The sequence below is a fragment of the Schistocerca americana genome, chromosome 10, assembly GCF_021461395.2.
Source record: "Schistocerca americana isolate TAMUIC-IGC-003095 chromosome 10, iqSchAmer2.1, whole genome shotgun sequence".
NCBI classification, from domain to species: domain Eukaryota; kingdom Metazoa; phylum Arthropoda; class Insecta; order Orthoptera; family Acrididae; genus Schistocerca; species Schistocerca americana.
This window is the reverse complement of record NC_060128.1, coordinates 17,456,195-17,476,060: the sequence shown is the minus strand read 5'-3', so window position 1 is coordinate 17,476,060 and position 19,866 is coordinate 17,456,195.

The window sequence follows — 19,866 nt, the reverse complement described above, 5'->3', positions numbered from 1 at the left end:
TGTGTGGTTCTCCAGGAATCTCATTTTACTGATGCTCACTCACCGACCCTCCGTGGGTTCCGTGTTTTCTGTCGAAATCGGGTCGGACCCTTGCGGGCTTCTGGTGGCGTTTGTACGTTGGTCCGTACAGACATTGCTAGCACGTGGATTCCTCTCCACACTACATTGGAAGTGGTTGCTGTTAGGGTCCACTTAGACTCTGCAGACACAGTATGCAATCTTTATCTCCCTCCTGACAGGACTCTTACACCTGCTGCCTTAACCACCCTTCTTCAGCAACTTCCTCCTCCCTTCCTCCTCCTTGGGGATTTTAATGCTCATCATCCTTTGTGGGGCAGTGCCTTTCCATCTAGACGAGGTCTTCTTATAGACCAATTTATTGCAGACCACGACCTATGCCTTCTTAATGATGGCTCCCCTACTCATTTCAGTGCTGGTCATGGTACCTTTTCTGCCATTGATCTTTCTCTTTCTTCTCCCTCTCTCCTCCCTTCATTACACTGGTCGCCACACGACGACCTTTGTGATAGTGACCATTTCCCGTTGATTATCACGCTCCCTTCCCGCTCCCCGATGGACAGGTTACCTCGTTGGTCTTTCCACCGCGCCGATTGGCCTCTATATACTGCACAGGTCGAGTTTTCTCCCTCTTTGTTGGGTTGTATTGATGACGTCCTACGTGACGTGTCTGCCGCGATTGTTCGCGCTGCTAACCTTGCTGTCCCGCGCTCATCTGGACAATTTCGTCGTCGGCAAGTCCCGTGGTGGAGTACGGCCATTGCCATTGCCATCCGTGATCGCCGTCGAGCTTTGCAACACTTTAAGAGGCACCCATCTGTAGCCAGCCTTTCTACCTTTAAGCGCCTTCGCGCTAAAGCCCGTTATTTAAACAGAGCAAACGGATATGTTGGGAACGATTCGTTTCTTCCCTTGGTTCCACTGTCCCTCTGTCACGGGTATTGGCTACACTTCACTCTCTCCAAGGTTGCCATCGGCAGTCCACCCTCCCAGGACTTCACCTCCCAGATGGCATTTGTACGGACCCATTAGTTCTCGCAGAACATCTTGCGACCCATTTTGCAGTGGCATCAGCGTCGGCCTCCTATCCAGCTGCTTTCCTTCATCAAAAACAGCAGGCTGAAGCTGTCACCTTATGTTTCACCACTTGTGAGTCAGAATCTTACAACGAACCTTTCACTGAATGGGAATTTCTTTCTGCTCTATCTTCTTCTCATGATACGGCCCCTGGCCCAGATTCCATTCATAACCAGCTGCTTCAACATCTCAGTGCTCCACAACGGCACCATCTTCTTCGGGTGTTTAACCGTATCTGGCTCCAGGGTGACTTCCCTTCTCAGTGGAGGGATAGCATTGTGGTTCCTGTCCTTAAGCCTGGTCAGAACCCCCTATCTGTTGACAGCTATCGGCCAATTAGTTTGACCAATGTTGGTTGTAAGTTACTTGAACGGCTGGTAGCCCGTCGGCTCACTTGGGTCCTCGAATCTCGGGATCTATTGTCCCCTTACCAGTGTGGCTTTCGAGAGGGACGATCTCCAATCGATCATTTGCTTCGCTTGGAATCCGCAGTTCGGCAGGCTTTTTCCCAGCGCCGCCATTTGGTTGCAGTGTTTTTTGACCTTCGCAAGGCCTATGACACGGCCTGGCGCCATCACATCTTACTAACCCTTCATCAGTGGGGTCTTCGGGGCCCACTCCCGATTTTTATCCGCCAGTTCCTGATCCATCGGTCATTCAGAGTTCGAGTTGGTACTGCTTTTAGTTCTCCACGGATCCAGGAGACGGGCATCCCACAGGGTTCTGTCTTGAGTGTCCTTCTTTTCCTCATTGCTATCGATGGACTTGTGGCCTCTGTCGGTCCCTTGGTCGCCCCTGCCCTGTATGTGGATGATTTCTGCATTTGGGTTAGTTCCTCCTCGATGCCATCTGCAGAACGGCAGCTCCAGGTGGCTATACGGCGTGCCTCTGCATGGACCCTCTCACACGGGTTTCAATTCTCTCCTTTAAAATCGCGGGTGGTCCACTTCTGTCGCCGTACTACGGTCCACCCTGATCCAGAGCTCTATCTCGCTGCACAAAGATTGCCTGTGGTTCCACAGTTTCGTTTCCTAGGTCTTCTTTTCGACAACAAGCTCACTTGGCTGCCCCATATCAGACTCCTGAAGGTAGGATGTTTCCGAAAACTCAATGTCCTTCGCTTCCTTGCCCACTCCTCTTGGGGTGCGGACCGTTCCCTCCTCCTCCGTCTTTATCGTGCTCTAGTTCTGTCACGTTTGGACTATGGTTGTCAAGTTTATGGTTCAGCTGCTCCTTCCACGCTGCACGTGCTGGATCCAGTCCACCATCGTGGTATCCGTTTGGCCACCGGTGCATTCCCTACGAGCCCTGTTGATAGTCTCTTGGTTGAAGCTGGGATCCCCCCCTTTCTGTTCGGCGGTCCCAGCTTCTGGTGTCTTATGCCCTTACTATCCGTTCTTCTCCCGCTCATCCTTCCTATTCTATCCTATTCCCAGACCATGGACGTCGCCCGCCTGACTCCCGCCCTCGGGCGGGTTTACCGGTTGGGCTGCGCCTTGCGTCTCTTACCCGTGATTTTCGGCTTCCTTCTTTGTTCTGTCTTCCTCGCTCCCTCCCCTCCACCCCTCCTTGGTTAGTTCCTCGGCCTCGAATTCGGATGGATCTCCGCCGCGGTCCGAAAGATTCCATCCCCCCGGTGGTGTTCCGTTCCTTTTTCCGCCAAATTTTATGGGAGTTTCGGGATGCTGTTGTTTTTTACACTGATGGCTCTAAATCTGCTGATCATGTTGGGTATGCCTTCACGTCCTTTGTTGGAACGGAAAATCATCTACTGCCACCCTCATGTGGGGTGTTTACTGCGGAATTGATGGCAATTTCCCGGGCCCTTACCATTATTAAACAATCCCAACACAACCGCGTTTTGTTATGTACGGACTCGTTGAGTGGCCTTGTTGCTATTGACCGGTGTTTTTCGCGCCATCCCTTGGTCTCTGCCATCCATGACCATCTCGCTGATCTTCACCGTGCTGCTTGTTCCATTGATTTCCTATGGGTCCCGGGCCATGTGGGTATCCCGGGTAATGAGCTCGCTGATCGTTTGGCTGGGGGAGCAGTTACTTACCCCCGTTTTCTGTAACCCCTCCTGCAGCGGATTTACGGCTTCACATCAAATCCCTCTTTGCACAGTCATGGGCCAATTCTTGGGAGGCTACTCCACTGTCTAATAAACTTCGTGCCATTAAGGTGAATCCAGGCCCATGGCGTTCTTCCTTTAGCCTCTCCCGCAAGGACTCGACCACACTGTGTCGTTTCCGCATTGGCCATACCAGGCTGACCCATGGTTTCCTTTTGCGTGATGAGCCACCCCCGCTATGTGGTTGTGGAGCCTTCCAGTCAGTGGCCCACATTTTGGTTGAATGCCCCCTTCTTTTGGCTCTGCGTGCTAAGTACAGACTCCCCCACACTTTACCTTTGATGATGGCTGACGATTCCCGGATGGTCTCTCTGGTTCTAGGTTTCCTCCGGGAGAGTGGTTTTTATTCTCAGTTTTAAAGTTTTTAATCTCCCTCTGGTGTTGGGGCGGGGCGGTGAGTGTTTGGGTGTCTCCCACTGTAGGCAGTGTTCAGAGATTCCCGATTCACCTCCCTGACCTGAATCCTCTTTTCTTTCCCTTTTACTCTGTTTTTACCCCTTCTTTTTAAGGCTTGGTTAGTTTTTCTATTCCCATCCGTACTTTCTGCATTATAGCAGTTGTACCTTTTAAGACACAGGTGGTCTTGCCTATGCTGCTTCAGCATAGTGTTGGGTCCGTTCTCTTGCCAACTTCCTTCATTTGTTTTTACTAATGACAACGTGACTGCCCTTTTACGTTTCCCCTTTTTCTGTTTTATTTTTCTGACTATACTGAGATGTCCCGTTAGCAGAATGGAGTCTATTTGAAACAAGGGACTGATGACCTTGCTGTTTGGTCCCTTTAACCTCAAACAACCAACCAACCAATCCACAGCAGTAGCGTGTGATTGCACTGGTTTCAGCTTCTCAAACTTCTTAACCACACCCCGTTTTCCTTGATAAATTTTTCGCCATTCGGTCTCCACCTCGTCTTTCAATTGGAGCTTCTGTCTGTAAGTACCGTGTACAGACTCTTTGTATTCTCGCTGTTGATATGCCAAGAACACTTGTAAATATCTTTTGGCGCACGCGCAATTGCTGAGTTAGGTTACTGCTTTCAGAATGGGCAAATAGTATCTGATTGAAGCTTTTGTTTTTACTGGAATCTGCTGCTTCAATACGACGCCTCCTCGGAGATTAGACTGTGTGTGTGTGTGTGTGTGTGTGTGTGTGTGTGTGTGTGTGTGTGTGTGTGTGTCCTGTTTAAGGCCCGGTGTGATCTCCTTATATTCTGCATTGATACTCTTGCATACTGGTATACTGATGAAGCTGCATGCTTGCAATGGGTACGAACTGGAAATCCACTTGCGGAATATCTACCAAAGAACAGTACTAATAAGAAGCTAGGATAATGCACTAAAAAATCATATACTGTACTAAGTTTTCCTAAACAAATGATTATATAATCAGTGATGCACTGTTCAATCACGAAAATCGTTCCTGTCTGCAGCCATATAAAATGACTATAGTTTACATTAACATAAACCTAAAACATCGTAGTGTAACTTACTGTTTACAGAAATGTTCGTTATGTTATTTCCATGCAGTGAAATAGCATAAAATACTGGGGTTGAGGACTAAATCTTAACTATGTGTTTCGTTTTGTTCCTCTTCCAGCCAGAAGGAATGGCAGACTTTTACGACCTTTTTCTTTTGTAACTGATTGTACATGGCTTCTATCAGTAGCATCCATGATCATGGAGGAAATGATAAAGCACTCTTCGTATTTTATCCAGCAACAATACCACAAACGTTCTCCATAACTCCCGAACAAGCCAAGCCAAGAACGACGCGCCAATATGGCTAGGTAACAGTTGACGTGCAACTGTCTTTTCACATTAGTTTGCAGTGAGGACAACTTGACAAATTGCCACCCATAGGCTCAAACGTAAAGTTTATGAAGTAATAAGCTGGGAAGACTGTGTTATTCGGACAAAATACATAATGTATACAAAGAGTTTTGTATTTTCAAACCTTTTTAATAATGGCGCATGCTAAGGATACATAAAGTTCTACTTCTTTATCATACAATGGATTCACTCTTTTGCTTTGCAACCAGAAGTGGAAAGACAGTTTTGCATCTGTAGACGGTTTTCGAGGTACATTCTAGGGCAGAAAAAACCTGTTTTGTTCGTGTTTTAAGAGCGTAATCGATAGATGGCAGCACAGAGAACAAAATGGTGGCACCAACTCATTTTCGAGAAAATCCCCTGTTGCTTCAATTGCCACTTGTCACTGTTGCCAGACAATCTGTCGTAGGATTATATCCTGGGTTCACAGATGTAACCTCCACAATCTTTACACCACTGTATGCAAATGGTCTCACCTGGTCATGGCTGTTCATACTAAACTTAACTCCCACAATTTTTTAATGCCTTTGGGGTCCGTGGCAATCGGATGGTACATAAATTTCATAAGTGTTTTGTCATACAGACAAAACAACTGAATTTCAGATATTTGAGTGTCCTTGGCAGCTAGTCCGGTTCTTGTACAAGGCCTTGGAATGCTTAAATGTCGGCCTCGCAATGGGTTTCTGGTATCACGTGCGTTAGCCTTACACGTAATTTTGCGAATATTTTAATATGTCAGTCTACAAGTAAAACTAAAGAAAAACGTTCATATGAACATAGGTCTGCAAATGTTTAGTTACGGAGTTATGGCTAATAAGATTTTACCTGAAATTTAACAACTTCGCTAATATGAAGCCATCTCAAAACTCTCCGAGGTTAAAGCAAAGAAAGATTTATTTTGTTATTGGTCTGGTGACTCCAATAAATCATGTCCCAGACGTGTATCTGCAGTAGTTTTCCAAAACATTCAGAGGGGCAAAGAAGTAATTTCGTACAATTTGTAATTTATTAACTACTTGACCCAATTTCTTTCTCAAACTATAGACAAACAGAAGCTGTAGAGAATTTAATTTTCGAAAAATGATGGTAATAACGTTAACTGAATGTGTGTGAATGTCAGATAACCCGCTTTTGTTAATACCATGCCATACGTTAACTCACGTTCGACCGGAAAACAAAACACAGTGTTAAGGGAGTTGTTCAGTGTACATACAATTTCTCAATAAATGTTCAAAAATGTCTCCACAGAGTTCAGTGCATTTAGCTGTACGTGTATGAACAGATTTTGTTGCTCGTTTCAGCTTCGCAGGGTGGTTCTTAATTTCGTATATTGCATTCATAATAAGGGCAAGTAATGCAGATATACGCCTGGGACATGTTTCATTAGATTCACCAGACCAATAACAATATAAATGGAAATTGTGGTTCACTTTAACGCCGTATAGTTTTGCGATGGCTTAGCATTAGCAAAGTTGCTAAAATTCAGGTAAAATATTTTATTAGCTGTAACTCTGCAACTAAACATTTGAGAACCTATGCTCATGTAAACTTCCTCCTTTAGTCTTACTTGTAGAAGAAGACATTAAAATGTCTGGATGTCTTCGTGAAGCACCCCGTATGATCAGTTCCGCAGGACTGCGTGGGTTGTCAGGAACTAAGATTTCTGAGGAAATGGGAGAGACTCTTAAAAAATCAGATTGTTGGAAATTTCTGAGCGTGGTGTTGTTTGATATCAGCTTACATTGGCTGTGACCTGTAGGCTGAAAGGAACACCTGACAGATGAGACCTGTAAGGAAGAGGCTGGGTGCTGGTAGCCAATTCCTCTTTTAAGGACCTGGGCATCAACCTCGAGCAACTGAAACATCACCTTTGAATAATTAATGAATGACAGTGCTGATAAACATCTTAGGTTATTTGATTTTCAAACAGCTGAGCAGAACTGAATGTACAGACATTTCGCTCTTTACTTATTCCGATCAACACTAAATTGACACTATTTTTAGCGCAATGCAATCTGACTGACAAAAATCCCTACAAAATGAATCTCACACAAAAATCTTCGTTCCTCGAACTACTGCAATACAGCGAGCGCCAATACTGTCAGCTAAATAAGATTCTAACTACTGAAGGCACTAACTACTGATAGGCATAGTCAGCAAATGAGAGATTTTGATAGAGAACAATCAATGTACTTACCTTAATAGTGTTCAAAAGTCATAATAAATATATCAGTTTATGACATCGTCTTACAAATTTACTGTTTCTGGCGGACACACGTCCAGATCGTCCGCTCTCAAAACTCCATCTCTCTCCCCACATCCACCACTGCTGGCGGCTCACCTCCAACTGCCTAACACTACAATAGCGGATATTCCAACAATGCCAACCATCCACAGACTGCACACAGCACAGCCAGTGATTTTCATACAGAGCGCTACGTGACGTTAGCAACATCAAAACCTAAACCCCCCTACTTAAGCAACAATCGAGGCAGTGAGTAGTCACGGTCCTATCAAAGTGCTAGGGTGGATGTTACTACCAGGCGATAAAGGAAGAGTTTGAACTGAAAACAGTTGAAGTCTTGTTCTTGCATGTTCTTTCCTGATCTCTCAAACTGTATGATGAATATTTTGCCTCCGAAAATGATCGTGCTCACAGGAGGCTCGTCTTAATCTCGGGAGTCGTGTTCGTTACGGCATCCACCACGGCTTACCACTGTTTATAGTTCCCTCTACTGATGACCAATATTTTGTTCTACCTCCTCCGTTTGGAATGGAAGAACACGAACGAAATTGGGTTCTGAGTCTGATGGCACGATGGGATCTGGCATCGTGGTGTAGCATTCTACTGGGATTCCTTGTTTTTTCCCTCCTTTAACTGGAACACAGGAGGGCTTACCTGCTGTGGCGATAGGCTCTGAAGAAGAGCCGGCAGCCGTGGGTCGCGCAGGCCATGACTCATTCAGCCTCTGGCTGCTAGTTTTATAACAAAATTATAAAGTAGAGGCAAATGAAACTACAGGTGTGTGCATATCCTGCCGTGCCGGGATAGTAACAAATTAGATTCCATTAGATGCCGAGGTGCTATTCCTATACAGTTGGAGAGCCTCAGCAATGCTTTTAGCTTTTTGGGAATACCAAGTGTGATGTGGAACGATGGAGGATGGAAGCGTGCTAGGGTAGTCGGGGCGATTCTGCGAAACCACTATGACAGGGTGGCGTAGGGGTTAGGGTGTCTGCCTAGTGAACAAGGGGCCTGGGTTCGAATCCTGCCAATCGTAAAAATTTTCATTCGCCAGTCGGCGTATATACATCACTAGTGTCAGAGGTATCTGGAACTGTATTTCATTTCAGTAAATTATCTTTCTTTAGTGGCTCTGTTGCTAATGTAGGCGTCTGGTTGTGCAACGTTGCATTTTGCCCTAAAGAAATATGTGAATCATAAAGGCCCACCCTAAGGTAAATTCGGTGATTGAATTTCTAAACACGTATCAAATACTAAACTGAATGATAGCGTAACAGGCTATTAGGACAGGGATGTAGTGACAACTACAGAGGCTAATGTTATACACAGGCAGGGTAACAAATGTGATTTGAAACAGCAGTGCGGTCAGAGGAAGCAGAGCACGCACAGGCAGCAGGGAACATGTCACTCATTCAAACAACGTTGACAGGAAACAATTCCTCAGTTTTAATAGTTGCTGTTGAATTGCTATTCGGACTGACTTCAATGTTCAGCACCAAAAGCAAATATTAATGCGGAATGAATACACATTATGAAGTTGCAAATTGATGAGCTGAAATGACTGTCCAATCTAGTTTACCACACGCTAACACTTCAGCACGCAGATGGCTTATAATATGCTGAAGCCTTACCCAGCCGAGAACAATGACCAAAAGGCGGCGATACGTGCTCTGCCTGCTCCCTCCTCAACTACCTCACGTCACAGGAAACCCGTCATCAAGAGTTATTACCAGATGCCTGACAACCATTCCAAAGACAATACAAGTTTTCAAAATTCCAAATGTGTACAGTATACCTCTACATCTACACTCGGCAAGCCACCTGACGGTGTGGCGGAGGGTACCCTGAGTACCTCTACAGGGTCTCCCTTCTATTCCAGTCTCGTATTGTTCGTGGAAAGGAGGATTTTCGGTATGCTTCTGTGAGTGCTCTAATCTCTCTGATTTTATCCTCACGGTCTCTTCGCGAGATATACGTAGGAGGGAGCAATCTACTGCTTGACTCTTCGGTGAAGGTATGTTCTCGAAACTTCAACAAAAGCCCGTACCGAGCTACTGAGCGTCTCTCCTGCAGAGTCTTCCATTGGAGTTTATCTACCATCTGCGTAACGCTTTCGCGATTACTGAAAGAACCTGTAACGAAGCGCGCTGCTCTCCGTTGGATCTTCTCTATGTCTTCTATCAACCCTATCTGGTACGGATCCCACACTGCTGAGCAGTATTGAAGCAGTGGGCGAACAAGCGTACTGTAACCTACCTCCTTTCTTTTCGGATTGCATTTCCTTAGGATCCTTCCAATGAATCTGTCTGGCATCTGCTTTACCAACGATCAACTTTATATGATCATTGCATTTTAAATGACTCCTAATGCGTACTCCCAGATAATTTATGGAATTAACTGCTTCCAGTTGCTGACCTGCTATTTTGTAGCTAAATGATAACGGATCTATCATTCTATGTATTCGCAGCACATTACACTTGTCTACATTGAGATTCAATTGCCATTCCCTGCACCGTGCGTCAATTCGCTGCAGATCCTCCTGCATTTTAGTAAAATTTTCTATTGTTACAACCTCTCGATACACCACAGCATCATCTGCAAAAAGTCTCGGTGAACTTCCGATGTCATCCACAAGGTCATTTATGTATATTGTGAATAGCAACGGTCCTACGACACTCCCCTGCGGCACACCTGAAATCACTCTTACTTCGGAAGACTTCTCACCATTGAGAATGACATGCTGCGTTCTGTTATCTAGGAACTCTTCAATCCAATCACACAATTCGTCTGATAGTCCATATGCTCTTACTTCGTTCATTAAACGACTGTGGGGAACTGTATCGAACGCCTTGCGGAAGTCAAGAAACACGGCATCTGTGAACCCGTGTCCATGGCCCTCTGAGTCTCGTGGACGAATAGCGCGAGCTGGGTTTCACACGACCGTCTTTTTCGAAACCCATGCTGATTCCTACAGAGTAGATTTCTAGTCTCCAGGAAAGTCATTATACTCGAACATAATACGTGTTCCAAAGTTCTACAACTGATCGACGTTAGAGATATAGGTCTATAGTTCTGCACATCTGTTCGACGTCCCTTCCTGAAAACGGGGATGACCTATGCCCTTTTCCAATCCTCTGGAACGCTACGCTCTTCTAGAGACCCACGGTACACCGCGGCAAGAAGGGGGGCAAGTTTCTTTGCGTACTCTGTGTAAAATCGAACTGGTATCCCATCAGGTCCAGCGGCCTTTCCTTTTTTGAGCGATTTTGATTGTTTCTCTATCCCTCTGTCATCTAGTTTGATATCTACCATTTTGTCATCTATGCGACAATCTAGAGGTGGAGCTACAGTGCAGTCTTCCTCTGTGAAACAGCTTTGGAAGAAGACATTTAGTATTTCGGCCTTTAGTCTGTCATCCTCAGTTTCAGTACCATGTTGGTCACAGAGTGTCTCGACATTTTATTTTGATCCACCTTCCGTTTTGACCAAAATTTCTTAGGATTTTCTGCCAAGTCAGTACAAAGAACTTTACTTTCGAATTCATTGAACGCCTCTCGCATAGCCCTCCTCACATTAAATTTCGCTTCGCTTAATTTTTGTTTGTCTGCAAGGCTTTGGTTATGTTTGTTTGCTGTGAAGTTCCCTTCGCTTCCGCAGCAGTTTTCCAACTCTGTTGTTGCACCACGGTGGCTCTTTTCCATCTGTTACGATCTTGTTCGGCACATACTCGTCTAACGCATATTGTGCGATGGTTTTGAACTTTGTCCACTGATCAACACTATCTGTACTTGAGACAAAACTTTTGTGTTCAGCCGTCAGGTACTCTGTAATCTGAAACTTCCTGGCAGATTAAAACTGTGTGCCCGACCGAGACTCGAACTCGGGACCTTTGCCTTTCGCGGGCAAGTGCTCTACCATCTGAGCTACCGAAGCACGACTCACGCCCGGTACTCACAGCTTTACTTCTGCCAGTATCTCGTCTCCTACCTTCCAAACTCATTCTGGAAACTCTGTAATCTGCTTTTTGTCACTTTTGCTAAACAGAAAAATCGTCCTGCCCTTTTTAATATTTCTATTTACGGCTGAAATCATCGATGCATTAACCGCTTTATGATCGCTGATTCCCTGTTCTGCGTTAACTGTTTCAAATAGTTCGGGTCTGTCTGTCACCAGAAGGTCTAATGTTATCGCCACGAGTCGGTTCTCTGTTTAACTGCTCAAGGTAGTTTTCAGATAAAGCACTTAAAAAAAAATTCAATGGATTCTTTGTTCCTGCCACCCGTTATGAACGTTTGAGTCTCCCAGTCTGTATCTGGCAAATTAAAATCTCCACCTAGAACTATAACATAGTGGGGAAATCTACTCCAAATATTTTCCAAATTATCCTTCAGGTGCTCAGCCACAACAGCTGCTGAGCCAGGGGGCCTATAGACACATCCAATTACCATGTCTGTGCCTGTTTTAACCGTGACCTTCACCCAAATTGTTTCACATTTCGGATCTTCAATTTCCTTCGATACTACCTCTTCAAATAGTACTAGTTTAACACCATTTCTTTTTCGGTACCTATTGTTAAGACGCTAACATAAATGTTTTATATTCTGCACGAACTGAAAATGTTATAGCTGCTCAATGGGTCATTTATTTTTCTCTTGCTGGTTTTATAATAAACTTTGAACATCGCTGCTAAGGTTCAGTGACCGTGTCAGAATTATATTAGAACAAATAACCCCTCAGTCACAAATATTAAGTCAAAATTCACCAGGTTTCGACGCTACTACGAGCGTCGTCTTCAGAATTAAACTGTTCTATAACATAATAGGTATATAAGACATTAATAAACTGAAGTGTGTACTGACTGGAAAGAGATGCAGTACTTAAGTCACATTCTAAAAAAATTATAAGCCGGAAAGGAGACGTCATGAAAAGTAATAAATAAGATGGCAAGCCGGTAAGGGCTGCTCGTACCTGAGTGAACACGGGTTGCTACAAAACTGTTTTATAATATGTAGTTCGTTTGCCTTTCGGCCAGCTGGGGTGGCCGAGCGGTTCTAGGCGCTACAGTCTGGAACCGCGCGACCCCTCTGGTCGCAGGTTCGAGTCCTGCCTCGGGTATGGATGTGTGATGTCCTTAAGTTAGTTAGGTTTAAGTAGTTCTAAGTTCTGGGGACTGAGGACCTCAGAAGTCCCATAGTGCTCAGAGCCATTTGAACCATTTACCTTTCTTATTTGAAAAATATGTAAGAATCAGCCAACCGGTTGCATAGGTTTTCTATATACCTTGACCAGGTTTCCTTACTTCTAAGGGTGACTTCATCTCAAGGTAAGGTAATTACATGAACATATCAAAGATGCACAGTGATTTCAGAGCTGAGTTGCTCAAGTCATACATTAAAATATAAAACATAATGTTCTTCAAAAGGTCAAGCATTAAAACATAAGTAACACCGGTGACGAAACCTGGTGAAGGTATATAGAAAACCTATGCAACCGGTTGGCTGATTTTTACATATTTTTCAAATTTGTGTATAGATTGCTGCAAACGTCAGCCATGTTCAAAGTTGTACCTTTCTTATGTTAATCCACGAATTTGATTCAATTAACATAAAAAGAAAATTGTTAAATACGGTAAATAATGGGCGTACTGCCGATGGCTTGGTCACAGCGATGGTACCACTGTTATGTGATATAAACGCTATTATTTTTTCGAGGTTTCAGAATAAGAGGGGAGACGAGACCTTAAGTTTTTGGGTTTTATTTTCGTTAATTACGCTCCCACACTTACAGGACTGGGAGTGGGGGGTGGTTTATTGTGAACGCAATTGGCATAAAATATTCAAATGTTCAGCCGCTTTTTGAAAGCTCCTGCTCTTCTACCATCATTCTCCACAAATTGGGTTTTTTGTACAACGAGAAAGGTGTTGGCATTTTAAAGTACACTCTGCATCAGGATATTTTTTTAGTAGTCTTAAGAATTTCGATCACCACCTGCTCCCATCTGACATTAGGGAGAAAGTTTTCTGTGAAAACCTCGCCCTGTACATCCCTCACAAGAAGAATGATCACTTGCTTTTGCTCATATGCACGACTTAAACGCATTTCTTTCCCCCTCATAATCTTTAAGGAGCATCTGATCAATTATTTTTGTTGTACCGGTATGTAATGAATTTCAAAATCACACTCTTGAAGCGCTAACAACCATTGCGTTGGCCTGCTGTTCGTTAGGTACAAATTTAGTAAGAATGAAAGTGTTTTATGATCTGTTACGATATGTATTCCCAGTAAGAACGAAACTTTTGGGTGGAAATGCTGTCTTCTCCTGTGAATATGTACTTCCTCTCCCAGTGAGTGAGTGTACGGATTGCGAATGCGGCAGTGAAATTTACTATGATTCTGTTAACCTCAGTCAGATCTAATGCATATTGTACGACGGTTTTGAACTTTGTCCATTGATCCTCAACACTATCTGTACTTGCGACAAAACTTTTGTGTTGCTCGTTGAGGATTAAATCTGGATCTTTATTTTTGTGGGTGTATATTTCAATTTCCTCCAATCTTAAGAAACCGTCCCTTACGAGCACTATGCAGGATGTCTAAATTGTTCAATGTTCGTGACTGAGTGCTTTGAGGCGATAGACATCAGACAACTGAGCGGATCGCGGCACAACACCGAAATGGCGGGAACCACGGAGAATTTTGATAAGTACAGATTTTAACCTCGACATCTACAGATTTTAAGTATTTTTGGAGATAAGTTAATCAAAAAATCTACTGAATACAGCATGTGCAAATGGAATGTAACAAATGTTCCATACGCCACCTGTTGGTAATAGTGTTATAATTAATATAAATGACGTGCATTCTGCCAACCAATTTTGTGACGCAGCATGAGAGTTGATGGATTTGGATGGGTTACTCCTGTAACTGAAATATCAGGTACGTTCTGGTACATTTGATGTTGATTAGATAGGATGAAAAAGATTTGCTTTCGTGAAATAGTAAATTAGTATAATTATCGTTACAGATCTGAAGATTGTTCTGGATGAACATAAACTGCTCATATGAATAAAAAAAATTTGCATTCAAGACGGATTATAAGTAACATTATACAATCACTGATTGCTGCTATCCCATCAGACAGTCTGTTTTTGCAAACTTCTTTACCGTTACTAAGTCATCCAGACAAGCTCCTGCTGTTCAGGTATTCTGTCAGACTGCAGAGATGAGGAAGCTCAATTTCTTCTCGTGTAATGAGGAAGCCTGCAACCTTCCATTCTCCACATGGGAACTGGAATCAGCTTTATCTGCAGCCAGACACACTGCTCCAGGACCTGATGATACCCACTATACCGTGCTTAGTCATCTGTGCCCTCAAGCGAAAGGTCAGTTCCTCTCTTGTTTCAATTAGATCTGGTTTGAAGGACAGTACCCCACGACTTGCAAGGAGGCAATATTAATTCCATTCTGGAAACCAGACAAGGACTATAGCGCCCCTAAGTTATCGGAGTGTCACCCTTACCAGCTGTACAGGTAAGACTGTTGAGCGCATGGTCAACCGCCGCCTCGCCTGGCTGCTAGAGTACTGAAGCCACCTGGGCCGCTCCCAGTGCGGTTTCAGACGCTATCATTCCACTTTTGACAACTTAATTCTACTGGAGACGGCGATACAGGAGTCCTCTTCAGGCCGAAACCATTTAGTTTTTTTTACCTCGAAAAAGCATACGACATACTTGGAGGTACATCATTCGCCAACTTCATGAATGGGAAGTACGTGGACGCCTGCCGCTTCTGGTCCAATCCTTTCTCGAGGACCGGAGTTTCCGTTATCGCATTGGTGATGCCATGTCTGATTGGCATGTTCAGGAGAATGGGGTGCCCCAGTGGCACAGTTTGCCATCGCTATCAATGGCATTTCCTCTGCAGTCAGGATCCCTGTCAAATGCTCTGTGGATGACTTTGCAATCTTCTTCTTTCTCTGATATTACGGCGACGACGAGGCGCTAAAGCTGACCATTAGGAGGCTAGGAGGCTGGAAACCTGGGCTGTGTGTGTGTGTGTGTGTGTGTGTGTGTGTGTGTGTGTGTGTGTGTGTGTGTGTAAAGGGCTTCCGGTTGTTGAACATTTTGAAATGCCCTGGCGGAAAACAGTGCTGACAGGGCATTTGTTCGATCACGCTTAGACTATGGCAGCGTGGTCTACGGATCCGCCAGTCCTTCCTACCTCCGGATGTTAGATGCTGTCCACCGTGAGGGCATTCGGATATCGACTGGAGCCTTTCGGACCAGCCTAGAGGCTGGCGACGTGTCCTTTGGGCTCGACAGGCGCTGAAACTTTCAGCGTTACCTCAATCATTGGCATTTAGTTCAGTGATCCAACCCACCTTCGAACGACTGTTCTGGAATCGGCCCCAAGCGACCCAACCATTTGGTATAGATACTACAGACTGTCTAAACGATCTGGATCTGTCTGGGATGCAACGAAGTGCAGTGTTGGTGTCTTCAGAGGCCCAAAGTGATTTTAAGCTTGACACGGTACACGAAAAGTTGTACTCGAGACTTGGTTGTTAAAACTTTGTTTTCGTCTATTTTAAGTATGTAACATAGTTTTATAGTTATTTATACAGATGGATCCCAGCAGGGGAATGCTCTCGTTTGTTCTGTGGTTTTCCCTGATACGGTTTTTAAAGTGAGTATTCCAGGAAAATTTACAAATTCTGATGTGGAGTTATATGGCATTCTGATCGCATTGGAGAGGGTTCAGACATCACCGTACGAGTTTTGTTATCTCTTGCGACTGTCTTGGTGCACTGCAGGCACTACACCAAATGAATCCGGTAGACCCGCTGATGCAGCTCGTCCGTGACTCCTTACAGCGGCTCCAACACTGTGGCAAGGGGTGGTGTTTTGCTGCGCACCTGGCCACATTGGGATACAGGGTAATGATATCTGCTGACCATGCTGTCGACCGCCCCCTCGACCCAAATGATAATCCACCATTAAAATGTATTTGAGTCTTTCTTCTCTCTCTCTCTCTCTCTCTCTCTCTCTCTCTCTCTCTCTCTCTCTCTCTCGTTTTTAGCGACAGTGACGCGTTTACACTTAATAGTCTTCATTGTGACATTGTGACTTCTGACCCATTTCCCATAACTTTAGTTTCGGAGAGGGCCGTCTCCAAAACTTCATTTGGTTTAATAAATCAAGGCTTCTCAGATTACTTATTGTGCTTGTGGCAAGTTGTGGCCATTGATTTTGCACTCTATCCCCGACATATGTTGGAAGCTTTGACTTTACATCCCTTTGTTTTTTCTCGAGACCAAAATTTGAGAATGCCGTTTCAAATTCTTCGCGTTCGGAATAATTTTCGGATACACTGTCTCATATATGTGCTTAACACTTCGTGTGGCTAACGCACGTGTCTATTTTAGCTTGTTTGGTTTAATGTCTCTGAAATGTTTGAACTGTTTGATAAAAGGCACAGGATGTAATCCTGATTGGGTTCATTGTCCTCAAAATTCCATTATCTAAAATTGAGGCCCATTATCACTGTTACTCTCTCGTTTGATGCTGCATTAACCTCTGCAGTAGACGCTCTCCATTTATTCCGTTCGACCCTTCGCCGCAGTCTCTGACTAGGCGGCGGGTTTCGTGTGCTTCAGTAACCACTACCGCTCACCCACCCAGAAAATCTATTGACCATTTTCGCCGCGCACGCTATTGCACATTGTTGCTGTCAGCTATATTATATTCAAACGTGTACTCGTCCTCGTCCTTCACAATAGGTACGGTGGTACTTTGTATCGACGATATTGCACAACCTAGCCACTTTCCTCTTTCACGTAGATGATCGCTATTATTTGCACGGCTTCACTGCTGGACGACCGTGTTGATAACATGCTTAAACAGTGTCTTTCCTAGAATTTGGCACTTTGATGGACTAATACCTTCAAAGTTCAGTTGACGCTTTTTAATACTTGGTCCCACATCTGTAAATGTTTGGCCCTGGTCGAGATCTTTTGATGTGGTGTTCAGACATTCGTTCTCTGAGTGGTATGTTCTTATCACGAAGTCAGGAGATTAGCCAGTTGTTGCTTTTCTAGTACAACGCACGAGTCATACGTAGTGCCCTTTAAGGCTGTGAAGCTGCATTGAGCTCTGAAATACTAGTATTAACGTTTGTCAATTAGGAAATTTGTTGGGTATATCTTAGATGAGTTGTCTATAAACATATTGTCCAACGTAGTGTTTAGAGATAAAGTTATGTGGTTTAGTTTTGAATATACACTCCTGGAAATGGAAAAAAGAACACATTGACACTGGTGTGTCAGACCCACCATACTTGCTCCGGACACTGCGAGAGGGCTGTACAAGCAATGATCACACGCACGGCACAGCGGACACACCAGGAACCGTGGTGTTGGCCGTCGAATGGCGCTAGCTGTGCAGCATTTGTGCACCGCCGCCGTCAGTGTCAGCCAGTTTGCCGTGGCATACGGAGCTCCATCGCAGTCTTTAACACTGGTAGCATGCCGCGACAGTGTGGACGTGAACCGTATGTGCAGTTGACGGACTTTGAGCGAGGGCGTAGAGTGGGCATGCGGGAGGCCGGGTAGACGTACCGCCGAATTGCTCAACACGTGGGGCGTGAGGTCTCCACAGTACATCGGTGTTGTCGCCAGTGGTCGGCGGAAGGTGCACGTGCCCGTCGACCTGGGACCGGACCGCAGCGACGCACGGATGCACGCCAAAACCGTAGGATCCTACGCAGTGCCGTAGGGGACCGCACCGCCACTTCCCAGCAAATTAGGAACACTGTTGCTCCTGGGGTATCGGCGAGGACCATTCGCAACCGTCTCCATGAAGCTGGGCTACGGTCCCGCACACCGTTAGGCCATCTTCCGATGACGCCCCAACATCGTGCAGCCCGCCTCCAGTGGTGTCGCGACAGGCGTGAATGGAGGGACGAATGGAGACGTGTCGTCTTCAGCGATGAGAGTCGCTTCTGCCTTGGTGCCAATGATGGTCGTATGCGTGTTTGGCGCCGTGCAGGTGAGCGCCACAATCAGGACTGCATACGACCGAGGCACACAGGGCCAACACCCGGCATCATGGTGTGGGGGGCGATCTCCTACACTCGCCGTACACCACTGGTGATCGTCGAGGGGACACTGAATAGTGCACGGTACATCCAAACCTCATCGAACCCATCGTTCTACCATTCCTAGACCGGCAAGGGAACTTGCTGTTCCAACAGGACAATGCACGTCCGCATGTATCCCGTGCCACCCAACGTGCTCTAGAAAGTGTAAGTCAACTACCCTGGCCAGCAAGATCTCCGGATCTGTCCCCCATTGAGCATGTTTGGGACTGGATGAAGCGTCGTCTCACGCGGTCTGCACGTCCAGCACGAATGCTGGTCCAACTGAGGCGCTAGGTGGAAATGGCATGGCAAGCCGTTCCACAGGACTACATCCAGCATCTCTACAATCGTCTCCATGGGAGAATAGCAGCCTGCATTGCTGCGAAAGGTGGATATACACTGTACTAGTGCCGACATTGTGCATGCTCTGTTGCCTGTGTCTATGTGCCTGTGGTTCTGTCAGTGTGATCATGTGATGTATCTGACCCCAGGAATGTGTCAATAAAGTTTCCCCTTCCTGGGACAATGAATTCACGGTGTTCTTATTTCAATTTCCAGGAGTGTATATTTACTGTTCATTAAGATTTTCAGTTCAGCGGGAAGGGGGTGGAAAGCAGCAGGCATAGCATCTCTGCAGCGCACACAGTTCACATAATTCCTCTGTTTAGTGCCACACACGTTGACGACAGAGTTCTGTTACTAAAGATCTAGTCTCTAGGCACACGACATATTAGGGAAAATAGGTGTTGGGAAGCAGTAGCAAATATTCTCAGCTGACTAAACTATTTGCAACGGGAGGTTCACGGGCTCTCTCTGTACACGACTCTAACCTCCCTACGAAGCAGTGAAAACGGTTTAAGAGGAGAGTTCCCGCAGGACATAGTCCTATGTGACAGTAGGTAGTGTGCAGAAGCAGAATAAGCTACCTCTCTGACCTCTTAATCTCCAGAGATGCTGAGCTGACACACTCCTCAGTCCAATAAATGTGACGTTCCCAGCGTGATTTGCACTGTAAGTGAATGCCTAAGAACCTGATGATATCAAATCTCTATCTGAATAACCAGCAGTGTCACTGAGTGTTCTGTTTGGCTTTTCGTGACCAGATGTACATTGCTTACGTTGGCAGGAAGGGAATTGACAAACCTGCTACAGAATGTTGGTGGAAATGTAGTTGGTGATTGTTTGACGGATATTCTGTTACAATGATGGCGTCATCTGCAAATATGGTAAATTTCTGCTGTACACACACCATTCACAACTGCTGGCAGATCTCAGTACACATCAGTCGCTGAAGGATCCAGGAGGACAGAAGAATGTTTTTGTACCCAAACACTACAGTCTGTATTACTAAATGACTAATCCGGTTCATGACACAGTACCAGATGCACGTAGCCTATATAACTGCTTTCTTTGATTTTTCACTATTTC